The sequence below is a fragment of the Wyeomyia smithii genome, chromosome 3, assembly GCF_029784165.1.
Source record: "Wyeomyia smithii strain HCP4-BCI-WySm-NY-G18 chromosome 3, ASM2978416v1, whole genome shotgun sequence".
In the NCBI taxonomy this organism is placed as follows: Eukaryota; Metazoa; Arthropoda; class Insecta; order Diptera; family Culicidae; genus Wyeomyia; species Wyeomyia smithii.
The window spans coordinates 136,778,900-136,792,313 of NC_073696.1; the positions used below are offsets into that span (position 1 = coordinate 136,778,900).

Genomic DNA, 13,414 nt, shown 5'->3' on the forward strand with positions numbered 1-13,414 from the left:
CAGCTCTAACAGGCAATCTATTAGATTTACCATTTAGATAGTTAACCTGAAGAAGACGTAACTTTGTATCATTTTTGTGAGGTAAAGCGGAAAACTGAAATTTGACATTTTAGCTATTAAACCTTTATGCCAAACACTGTCAAATGCCTTTTCTATATCTAGAAGAGCAGCTCCAGCCGAATAGCCTTCTGATTTATTAGTTCGAATCATATTTGTTACTCTAAGTAACTGATGAGTAGTGGAATGCCCATAGCGAAAACCAAACTGCTCATTTGCAAAAATTGAGTTCTCATTAATATGTGTTATCATTCTATTAAGAATTATTCTTTCAAAAAGTTTGCCAATAGAGGAAAGTAAACTAATTGGTCGATAACTTGATGCCTCAGCTGGATTCTTTTCGGGTTTTAAAATTGGAGTGACTTTGAGTCGAGTATCACGAGCCTCCCACTCGGCTTGATTTCAATTTTCGGCGAGCCGACTTCGACGGTTTGTTAAACGCGCTGTTAATAGTTGATTGGATTGCCGTTTTAAATCCAACGGATATCGATTCGCTTGTCAACGATTTTTCTTCCGTTTTAAACGGTTTAATAGATGCGTTCGTGCCAAAAACACGATCGCATAAATATTGCTCCTGGCAATCACCGGCTTTGCGTCGCTTAAAAACGTTAAAAAACACCGCGTTAAAGTGGTTCTCAGCGACAGGTGCTCTTAACTGTCATTTGAGACTTTGCAATATCTCAGAGGCGTAGTCAAGAGGAAGTATGATGATGGGGAAGGGGGGGGGGGGGGTAGATGAATGTTGTCAATTTTTATTAATTTTTAAAACGCCTAGCCGATTATCATTTAATTCGGTAAATACACGTCGTATAGCAGCGTATATGTCTTAATTACTTCAAATTCTATCTATCTCATAAGCGTAGTTAAAGGGAGGAGGAGCTACGATAACCTTCATTATTTTTGAACCGTCTAATAGTTCATCTTGAAAATTTCTATCTAGGAGTTTTTGCGTATCGGACATGTTTCTATAATACTATGGTGTTGTTTTTTCCACTAGCGTGTGCAAGGGAAAACGGGGGGAGCAATTTTTTCGTATAGCAAAGTAGAGATCGTTAATTCCTATAATCATTTCAATTTAATTATAAGGGATTTTAAGCCTGAAGGATGTTTTCATGATATTGGTTTCCATTGGATTTTCATTTGTTCTTGCAACAATCGATTGAAAAATTAGTTATGCCTCCATCAACACACGGCTAATTTGTAATGTTACGACAAGAACTATTGAAAAAGGTCGAAACATGTTTTAAGCTCAGATTTCGATCAATTAGAGCTGAAAAGAAGGCCAATATGCACGCAAAAGTTGGAGTGTGCGTAACCAGATCATTTATGAGCGAAATTAGCGCATTTACTGATTAAAATTGGAACCAGTACAACGCATGTGCGTTGGGCATAACGCATTTGATGCTCTAGCGTATTTTGAGTGTATTGCGCAGCTACAAACCACTACACTTATAAAGCATCAGCCGATGTTCAGAAGGTTGGCATCGTTAAAACAGTGCAACCAGCAATCAATACTGATAAGTTGGGTACTGACTCCATTGAAGAAGTTATTGTCTGATCGATTCACTTTCATGAATCAGGTCATTTGAAAACATCATTCAATCATTAACAATAAACAAAAACATGAGATTAGTCTAAAACATTTTGCATTTAATTATCACTCTGGTTTCATTCACATGCATTCGGTTCTGCGTTACTGGCACCAGCGTCAATAACTTCCGCGGCAACAAGGCATTGGCTGTTTCGGTTGCTGACGATTTTGAGGGATGCACGAGCCGTTGATACGCACCGGCTCGCGAAAGTAATGAACGGTTTTTTGAGCGCCTCGAAACTGATCGTTCGCCCGATGCCAAAGTTTACCGAGACAGTACGTTTTGTGTGTATATGATACATATTCTGATTCTGATCTCTGTCAATGTATTCCTTGTACAACTTTTGCATTATGCGTATCACGCATTGGTTGTACGAAGTCAGAGCAAATTCTGTGCGAATTGAAAGGACACATTGGATGATTAAAGCTTGAACTTTTGCGTGTGGGTATTTTCGGAACCGAAATTTTATATAGAGACGGGAAATCAACCCAAGATGACTTTCTCCGGTTTCTGGAAAACATTCTAAAATATCCCAATACCACCCAATATAAATATTTCTCAAACCAGAATAGTATTGGGACCAAAAAACCAAATCTAGACGCCATTTTGAAATCCAATATGGCGATTCCCGGTTTCAAAAAATTATCAAATACCACCCATTATTGTTGTTTTGGAAACCAAAACGATACCCAGAGGCGAAATCGACCTTAGACACTGTTTTTGAGATCCAAAATGGCGATTTTCGGTTTCCAGCAAGCAGCCTGAAACGACCGAATACCACCCAATATGGGTATTTTTGGAATCGAGATGATGCACAGAGACCTAAAATCAACTTTAGACACCTTTTTGAAATCCAAGACTTTCGGTTTCCGAAAATGACCAAATATCATCCCAAGACGCCATTTTGAAATTTGAAGTAACAACTTCCAGTTGCTGGAAAACAGCCAAAAATAGTCATTCCAGAACCGAGATGAATACAGGATGACGGCTTTCAGTTACCGGAAATGACCAAATACTAAATTGTATGCTTATTCTGAAGATAGAATTGATAGCCAGCAGCCGAGACCCGACTTCACAGACCATTTTTGAATCCAACATGATGACTTCCGGTTTCCGAAAAACAACCTGTATTAACCGAACACCACCCAATATGGATATTTCTGTAATCGCAATGATGCCAAGAGATCTGAAATCAACTCAAGACGCCGTTTCGAAATCCAAAATGGTGGCTTCCGGTTTCCATAAATCACCAAATACCACTCATAATGGCTTTTCCCGTAATCGAGATGATGCACATAGCCCAAAAATCAACCCCTGACGCCATTTTTTAATCCTAAATCACCAAATACCACCCATAATGGCTTTTCCCGTAATCGAGATGATGCACATAGCCCAAAAATCAACCCCTGACGCCATTTTTTAATCCGAAGTGGTAACTTCTGGCTATAAGAAAAAGACCAAGAATATTCATTTCGGAATCGAGATGATGACCAGATACTGGAGAATGAATCCAGATGCCACGTCCAACGTGGCGACTTCCGGCCTTCAATGGCCAAACACCACCCAATATCGGTGTTTTGGAGATCAAAATGTTGCCTAGGGACCGGAAATCAAATCCAGACGCCATTTGAAAATCCAATATGGCGATGACCAAATACCAAACAGGATGGTTATTTCTAAAATTAAAATGATGTTCAGAGTCCAGAAATCGGTCCCATTCCTCAAAATCAAGGTAGCAATTTCCAGTTTCCGAGGAACAGTCAGAAATGGTCATATACCATGGATATTTACAAACCGCAAAGCTATTCAAGGGCCGGGAATCGACTCCAGATGGAATTTTAAATTTTTACAGGGCCACCACAAAATTTTTAGAGAGTTATTTTATTAGTTTTTGGAGTGAGTAGTTGGCTTCAAACTTATTCTTGGTGATCATTCTCAAATGCAATAATGTAAGTAATGTAATAAACAGCATTATATTGAGGTAGTTTTGAAAATTTTATTTCATTTTATTTTGAATCGAAATAACAGATTTGAAATTGTTTAGTTTAGTTGTTTGGCACCTGGGTCCTTTTGCACGTGTTGCTTGACTGAAGATTAGCACTTCAGCTATTTCTAGCCAAAATAATAAACTTAGTATCAGAATGTTCCTTCAAGTTTCTAATATTTTTACCTATTGCTATTTTCTCGGATATATTCGTTACAATTTTGTTAGTAATTGGATTATTGTAGAAACACAATTTAGTAAAAACAGACTTTTGGGCAGAATACATACAGTCTTTTATATATGTATAGATGGTAATATTATTATTTGTTTGATATTATGTATATTTGAGAGATTTTTTTTTTGTTGTTGTCGTAAACTGGCGCAGCAACGTGGACCGGGAATCAGCTAGTTATTTATACACTGCAACATGGTGTATGGGCCGTATCTCTAATTTTACCATCATTCTAAGTTTTATTTTATGCAATAGTTAGTATAAAAGTTTATTTTAACTTCGACTCATTGACTAGGGGCGCAATAGTCACCTTCTAGGTGGGGCGAAATGAGCACACGTTTTCACATAAATCTCCCTGAAATTCATCTCAGTTGGCTTGTCAGTCAGGCTCGTGCTTTCATGTTTTTGAAGTTCTTGTTAATATGTGGTAACCATCTTTGAGGACTGGAATGCGCTTTATAGGTTTCTTAAGAACTTTCGAAAGCTTCCAGAAAGGTTTGGAATATGGTTTTAGTTGTTCAACTTCTCTCATGAAATTTTCATTTCGCAAGAGTGTAAATCTTTAAAAATAACTTTCAAAGCAGAATCACGAGATCTTTGATATTGACGTCTCCGTATGTTCTTCAAGCGTATAAGAAGTTGAAGCTCATTGTCAATAATTGGTGTAATGAATTTCACTCTAGCCTTAGAAACTGATAAGTTCCGGGCATTGAGAACTGAACAAATCATTCAATACTCCGTCAATGTAAGCACTATTTAGTAAAACAATATCACAAATCAAGCTTTCTTCGATCGTGGTACGATATCGATCCCAATTGGCCTTGTGATAATCAAACACAGATTTAGTGGAATAAAAAACAGTTTCACGGGATATGGAAAAAAATATGGGAAGATGATCAGAATCAAAATCAGCATGAGTTAACAAATCACTGCATGAATGATATTGATTTGTTAGTACCAAATCAATTGAGGATGGGTTCCTAACAGAAGAAAAACATGTAGGGGAACTGCTCCATTATTCATCTCAGCCCATATATTCATCTCATACAACATGAAAACACAATAGAAAACAGGAAAAACGCATATTTTCTAACTAAACCAATCTACTAATCCATGGAATGGATTCTTCTTAGTTCACTTTAGATTCCTCATAAAGTATAATCCACAAAAACTCACTTAAAAGCACTAAATTTGATGTTATAGTCGGGCATCTGCACTCGAAAACTCATTTAATTCAATCACTTACCTCAAAAAACAAAATTCGCGCATCGTTCTATACGGCTACAACGGGACTCGTTCAGCAGCCAACCAAAGTTTCTTGCATCACTAGTGAACCACTTTTCATTTTAATCACTAAATAAAATCACTTACTACACTAAGAATACTTTAATATTTGAAATGTTCACCTCAAATTTCAAAAACAAGCTTGAATTAGCAGAAATATATGAGATGAATTTCTACAATTCCTAAATTTCAACTGTGTGTATTTTCATCTGTTTTCACTGCGTTGAAGATAATCAAAAGTTGCCAAATTAGTTTCTGTTAATAATTAAAAATCATACTGAAAATGTTGAATTATTCCGACGTAATTGACATAAATCTACAGCACTGTAGTGGTCACCTTGGTTACTGGTTTTGCACGTAAACAACTGCAGCGGATATCCAGGTAACCTACTACGACGGGCTGCGGCTACGTTCATTCATCATAATTGGATTCATTCAAGATTAACAGGGTAATGAATATGGGGGCGTCGTGAGATGAATAATTGAGCAGTGATTCAAGTTTTGAGATGGATATAGAAGCGTTGTGAAAAATGGTTTGTTTTATAAAATTCAGGATAAATCTAGCTAATTTAACTAAATATACAATGCTAAACGATTCCATAAGAGCACGTAAGCATATTTAGTTTATTTGTTTAATGATTTCGTGAAAATTTGGTGTTTAATCCGTGCATTGTTCGTGAATATCGTCTTAATGAGATGAATAATGGAGCTATTCCCCTAGGACCATTTGGAAATAAAACTGAATAAAATCCAGCCGAGCAATCGTTAAACCATATTTTTCCATCGGAATTGCTTTATGCATTATTCCACGATCGATGTTTTGCATTAAAATCACCGATGATAAAAAACTTAGATCTAGGGCGGGGGCCTAGTGTTGGTAACGTCTCCGCCAACCACGCTCGATGCCTGGGTTCGAATCCCAACGCCGACATAGGTGTCGATGGTTGTGGGGTGGCGTGATCCACTCACAACCAACCCAACAGGTCTAGATTCAATTCTAGCCGACACCGGGAGATTTTCTGAGGCGAAAAATCTCTGGGATCACGCCTTCCATTGCATGAGGAAGTAAAGCCGTTGGCGCCGGTCCGTTAATCAACGGGTCGTAAATTAGGGTCCTGGGTGGAGTCGCCTCCCTGGGCATCGGTAATTGGCACAACAACAGTGGCGGAAATAGACCGACGGAAAATAAGCAAGAATAAAAAAAACTTAGATTCACCAGTGCATTGAAAAGGCAAATACACTGCGGCTATAAATAAAATGCCAATATCTGTTTCGATTTCAATTCCCAAACTTTAAATAACCTTCGTTTCAAGTTGGGGCATAACACAATGTTTTATTCGACGGTGGATAACTATTTCAACTCCACCTCCGGCAACATCAATCCTATCGAACCTGTGAAACATATAATCGGGGTTTCTTTTTGATTTTATATTAGGCTTTAAAAGCGTTTCAGTCACAACTGCAATATGCACATCATGGACTGTAAAAATTAAAAAAAAAATCATCTTCGCTTTTAAAGAGCGAGCATTCCAATTTAGAAAATTGACAGCAATATTGAACACTTAAATGAGCACGACGTTAAAAAATCATCTAAAAGCATAAAATCTTTGTTCAACAGGTTTACTGCTCTAAAACTAACTAATATGCAGAAAAAAATGAAAGATTTATTTTGCAATGTGAGTATATGACCATGTTTTTTTAACTGCACTGCGACTTTATCGCAGAATAAAGGCGGATTAATTATTTTTGTTAACAGTTACTTAAAAATTGACTTTTGTTAGTATAATTTCTAATAATTCAGACATTTTCACTTACCACTAACCTTGTTTTAAAATTTGTTTACAAAGACTGTCAGCACCAGTCGGAAATCTCGCCATGTTTTTTTTCGTTTCCGAGATTTTGACAGCAAAAATAAAAACAAAACATACAAATACAGTTCCTCCAGCTGTTAAGTTTTCTTCGTTATGAATTATATTTCTAAAAAACTAAAACACATATATTTCAAAACGTTATTAGAAAAGTTGTTTTAAAACATTGCGCATTTAAGTGTTAAAGTCATTGCTGAATTTCAATTTCATAAAAATATCAGTGGTAAATTTTATACCTAATTGAACAGCGTCGTGCATCGAGTTACAGTTCAACAGAGCGGACATTGACTGCAGCATGGATTGTTGTAGGTAGTCAATCTTCTCGGGAGTTGAACCTGAATCAACATTGGCTGACTTTTCAGCACCAAACACGAAAGGTATGTTGCTGTTTGAATTTCAAATTTTACCTGAAAGGACACTTGCAAATGAAATGCCTGGTGGTGCCTGAACAGGATTAATTGTTTTTAATTTGTTGCTTTCTAAATTTGGAATATTACCTACAGTTACACTAGCTACAGGAAATGCTGGGGTTGCCTGAACAGTATTGAAAGTTTTTTGATTACCCACATGAATATTATTGACAACAGGTTGTTTTGAATACCTACGTTGTCTAGAGGAAATAATTTTTGACCTTACAGGACAATCAAAGTAATTTGACTTGTGACTCCCACAATTTACACATTTGAAACTACCAGTGGCCTCTTTCACAGGACAGATGCCCTTTGTGTGAGAAGAGTCACCACAAATCATGCATTTTGTTGTCATATGGCAGTTGCGAGTCACATGGCCATATGCTTAACAATTTTTTTTTATTTCTTCTGGAATATATATAGGCTTTAGGCCCGTTATCCACACTTAATATTAAAATACAATAAATTGAAGACAAAAGTACAATCAATTAACACTCATGAAGTTGTCCTCTTGAATATAAACTTAGTCTGTTTTTTTAGATTGCAGGCGACATGTCGATGTTAACAATATGCTGTAGTTCATTAAATGATCTCATGAAACGGCATGTAGGCTCATGTTGTGAATAATTCCGAGCTCGCTGTGGAGGGTTAAACACTCTTGGATTTCTTAGCGTAACCGTACTGCAATTACGATGTATTCGTGCTGAAGGGTTCGACTATCAGTCCTTCCTGCTAATACAGGCAAACTTCGATATAAGGTACATTTCGAATTTTGATTTGTACTTTATATCGAATTGTACCATATATCGATTCATGAAAAATTTTCAACAATAGGGCTTGAAACACCTTATTTTGTTGTCTTTTGTCTACGTATAGTTTATTCTGGAAATAGTATCCAGCTATAAGTGTGAACCGGCTTGTTTTAAATACAATTCAAATCACTTTTTTTGCTTTTTTGGAGACTTTCAACCGCGTCCAAAAAAAGGTAGTCTAGACTCTAGAGAATTAAAATTTGAAAAAAAATCAAGCCGTTATGATATTATTACTAGTTTTTATTTACCATTTATTAACAAACATACACATTTTTGTATCGAAAATACTTCTTTTTTTCTTCTTGTTGTTTTTTTAATTTTTGGTTCAATGAATAAGAGCTATGAATATCTGCTTACGGATTTAGATCTTTTTCAATTATTTCTCCGTTCCTTAGGATTTCGAAACTTGCATTTTTCTCGTTGAATTTTAAAATGACCGTTTGAACTAACTTTTCATTGCACATAAAAGTGGCCCAGAAATGCACATTGCATAGTGGTTTTAAACGTGCAAAACGTGGTCGTCAACCTTCAAAAGGTTGTAAAAATGCCATTTTAATTCACAAATTTTGTTATATCTTAAAGAGAAACTTTTGATGCAAATAGATTCTTGATTAATCTGCCTAAAAGTGAGATGATAATATTATTTATTTTATTACTTATCATATCAAAGTGAAATCTTTAGCAAACTTGTAGATAATTTTATGTAGAAAAACTTTGCTGAAGACGCTTTGGTTCTATCTCAGCGGTTCTCAACCTGGGGTACGCGTACCCCTGGGGGTACTCGAAAGCCTTCAGGGGGTACCCGAAAGAAAAATCAGTAATGGCGGACAAAGCAATTTTTCTCTAAAATACTTCATTTGTTTTTCAACCTTGCTCCAAAACATGACTGTAGCAATCAACCAAACCAAAGGTTAATTTGAAACCTAAACAAGACTACTGCAACATGATCTATCACTACTCTCTCCCACTCTGCGAAAACATTCCAAGCCAGGGGGTACAATCGATATGAAAAATATCACCAAGGGGTACGCGAACAAAAAAAGGTTGAGAACCGCTATTCTATCTCATAAAAATAGACCACATACAGGTAGTTTCATAAACGCACATTCTCAAAATGTCTGAAAAAACAAATACCAATGAACTTTTTGTGGTGTGATTTAAGAGGCCTACTATGTCCTAGACATTTTTTCATATTTGAGAAATACATTATTCTGCCGAACATACTTTAAGCATATTTTCAACTTTTTCCTAGGTTCTATGACGTTTTTGATAAAAATGCTTTTTTTTTTAATCAAAACTTGTTTCAGCTGAGAGAGTGTTCAAGTGCGGTTTATGAAAGAAAAACTGGGTTTGGAACATTTTTTTGAACATTGTATTTTAAATTTCACGGCGATTATTCAAGGATCAAACTTTAAGTTAATTTTTTTTATCAGCTCCCCCGTTCCCATCGCACAATATCATGTTTTCTCGGCAAAAAGAATTTTTTGTATGTTTTTTCAAACTTCCGCTAAGTGTAACGTAACTTATGAACACTCCCTAAATAATCAATAGTAAGCAGAAATGTTGACAAAATAATCAATATGTTTCCAATAGTTTCCATACTAATTTCGGAGTTATTTGTAACATAATATAAATATGTACCTTATATCGAGGTAAAATGTACTCTAAATCAAGTGACGCTATATCGAAGGTACCTTATAACGAGGGTACCTTATATCGAAGTTTGCCTGTACATTGGTGAAAAATACTTTGTCAGCAGTCCTATGTCGGCAATGTACTGTGTCAATATTAACTAATGCACACAAGTCTTGATAGGCAGGTAGTTGATCACCATTGCATCTAAGGTTCCGTAAGGCAAAACGCACAAACTTTTTTTGAATTCCTTCAATTCGTATTATTTGAATCAAAATGTATCTGATTCCAATTTAAATTAGGCAGGTTCAAATCACCGACTACAACCACGTCATCATTTTGTCCTATACATTCTGCAGATGATTCAACGAACGAGCAGAAAGAGCGATAATGATCAACACTAGAGGTAGGTGGATTATATCCGCAACACAAATAGAGCGACCCGGTGGCTGCTGAAAGTTTAACACAAAGCGCTGCATTGTTCTCAGCCACTGCGTGTGCTGTGCTGGCAATATGATTGTGGACTGCAATCAAAACACCACCGCCGGTAAATTTCTGTGAAAGCGAAAACATCTATATCAAGCTCGATTGCGGCCATGTAGACTGTTTTTTTTGGCGTTCGCTCCCTTTGATGCTGTTCATATTGGTAATACACATCTAATATTCGTTTTTTTTTTGCAGGTTTTTGAGCAGTCAACAAAGTTGTAGAAGCCAATGAGCACGAAGTTGAAACTGGTTCAGGTATGTTTCCAGAACATTTATCCGTTTCAATATTACATGACCGTTGTACTATTTCAGGTGTTTGATTATTACTGTGTACTGGAAAGCGGTGTAATAAAGTTGTCAGAAGTGGGCTCACTATCCTTACATTCGGCTCGAAATGGCATCGACATAGGTTCATTCACAAATTCCCGAAAATAAATACCTTTTTGCCAGCTCGAGGGCTGCATCGCCTTTTCTTTATATTGCGAATTGATTCCCACTTTGAACGAGACAAACGTCATCCGATTTAAATAGGCATCTCTACGAACCAGTTTCACAACGTCTATAGGGCCTTCGGGTTTTAGATTCTGCTGAACTAACGTAGAAATTTCATCCACAGTGGCTTGTGGTGAGAATCTAGATAGGGGTAGTGTTCGACATCGGACCGGGTAGGGTCCGGTAAAAGTCCGGTCCGGTCCGGTCCGGTCCGAAGTCCGATCGGACCGGAACCTTTAAAGTCCGATTATTTTCCGGACCGGACCGGAACAGAGCCATCCGGACTTCGGAACGGACCGGGTAATGCTTTCCGGACCCCGGACATTTTCGGTGAAAAAAAAATTATTCAATTTAGGTCATAGAACGCGCAAGTTGTTCATTCTTTTTGATTTTCTTCGCTGTTTTTATTGAAGTCAACCCATATGGCCTTGTTTGCCTAACCTGTAACATGTACTTTAAATAATCACATGGTTCTTATGAAATTAGAAAAACATTGATTGTTACATTTTTTTACTATTTTAATTTTGCTCCTGCTATCACTTCGAAACTAGTGAACAACTGATAGACTCGCACAACTTGTTCTGAGTTTGTGCTCAATTGAATGCCATCGGCATACATGCTCAATCAGTTCAAGACGTCCTGTGTGTTTCTGCGTCAAGTGTTCCACTCGAAAACAAATTTTCTTCGGGACGGGATGTCGTCACATCACGCAGAAACAGTCTCTAAAAAGTCTCTTTTATCAACCAAAGGTCTTTAAAGTCTCTTTTTCACCCAATAGCCTTTTTTCCCATTTCTTGTTCAAATAAGTAGGCGATGTTGAAAGAGGTATCTGTTGTGCAACAGAAAATGACATCGGGAAAAAAACGGCAGATACAAATTAGCAACATATTCTGAAAAAACAGGCTCTCTCATCACATTTTTTTTTCGCAGCGATCAAAAAAGTAGTTGCCGGTGACCAGGAGTGCATTGCTTTTATAAAGCAACAGCGCCAAGGCGTTCGAGTCCAACTGGGAGGCTTTTTCAACGCAATTTTTCGAACTATTCGAGAGAACAGTAAAAACATGTGACAAAAGATATAATTTAGGCCAGGCCGCTCTACCGGGAATGCAGAAAAAAAATGGATATTTCAAATCACTTTGCATCTTTCATCATCTCTTCAAATCATCTTACTGCATGTCTTTAGTTTTATTTATTGAACCATTCCTTTTAGGGTTTGCAATATTCCCGGAAATTGATTTCCCGGGAAACGGGAATAAAAAATCTCATTTCCCGGGAATTCCCGGGAACCGGGAATGGTAAGAAAACCAGAGCAAAAATGAGATTTTGAATAAATTTTATTAATGAAAGGAATCAAACAATCGTTCCCATTTTCATTATTAATTCGCATGAAAAACGAGCTAAAAAACAAAACTTATTCAAGTTCATACTAGAAATTCATGATCGATTTTTGTCTCAAATGTTAGCAGAAGAGTAGGTTTCAGGGTTTTTATGTCGTCGAACAATCGCTTCAGATCCGCTGACAATTTTCCGTTAGGCCTAAATAATGTAATTCCCTTCTGTAAAACTTTGCTTAAGTTCGCTGAATCACCGCTAGTGAAGATCCTGGAGTGTTCACTACTTACAGTTTGCTGAAGATAAAGCCTACGTTTTTAACCTGTAAAAATGATTTTTTATGTGAAATTACGGCCACGAGCCAGATAACACTGACTGAGTTTTATTAATTTATTTATTTCTGGTCCCATTGATTTACAGGTTTCAATTTTTTTTCATCAATTTACAGGTTTCAAACATTTTTATCAACTGAACAAAGAAAAAAATCAGGCAATTATTCGCTAACTAACTAGCAAAAAAGACATTAGACGAAGTAAATATTTGCATAATTTTTAGTTTATTGAATAAGACAGCAAATATTTTCAACAATAAATTTAAGTAAATAATTTGATATTACACGACAAGCAAATATTGAACGTCTTTTCAAGCAAATATTCACACCTTGACAAATATTGATACACTTTGACGAAGTAAGTTTTGCTTTTTGATACGTTTAGTTTTTTTTGCAATGTTTTATGGGAAATTATTTTAAATCTTGCGAAATTTTTCGAAGAACTCGGGAATCCCGGGATCCCGGGAATGAATATTTCTATTCCCGGGATCCGGGAATCCCGGGAAATCGTTTCCGGGATTGCAAACCCTAATTCCTTTCATCGGAAGTATCAACGTGAAAGTCTGTGAGCCAATTGGCTTGATTCTGCCGGTTCTGAAAAAGCTGGTTGTTGGATTCAACCAAAGTCGACAGTGGCTCAACAGCAAGACCTGCGTAATCAAACTTAATTCTGCTGTAACAGCTGTAATCATAGGCGCCAACTTTGGGGGTCTTAAAAGCACTTTTTGCCCTTCTTCCTCTCAATAATTTCTTTTACGTATCATTTTACAACCAAGCACTTCCCGTCAATTCAGAATTTTCTATAACAAAAACAAACAGTAGCAACAGGAAAAGGAAGAAAACTATTTTGAAGCCCGCTTTGGTTTGTGCAAAAAAAATGTAAGCTACGAAATTGTCTATCT

At 36.7% G+C, this 13,414-nt stretch overlaps 1 protein-coding gene and 1 long non-coding RNA gene across 13 annotated transcripts in view; one reads left to right on the plus strand and one right to left on the minus strand.

Moving 5' to 3' along the window:
* The window catches only part of LOC129732250 (putative fatty acyl-CoA reductase CG5065), a 448,523-nt gene that overhangs the window by 200,843 nt on the left and 234,266 nt on the right, over positions 1 to 13,414 (minus strand). The gene's annotated exons all lie outside the window — the stretch shown is intronic.
* Positions 10,098 to 10,786, plus strand: LOC129732257 (uncharacterized). The gene is made up of 3 exons (XR_008729213.1): positions 10,098 to 10,418; positions 10,553 to 10,612; positions 10,670 to 10,786. It is a non-coding gene; the product is annotated as an uncharacterized LOC129732257 (long non-coding RNA).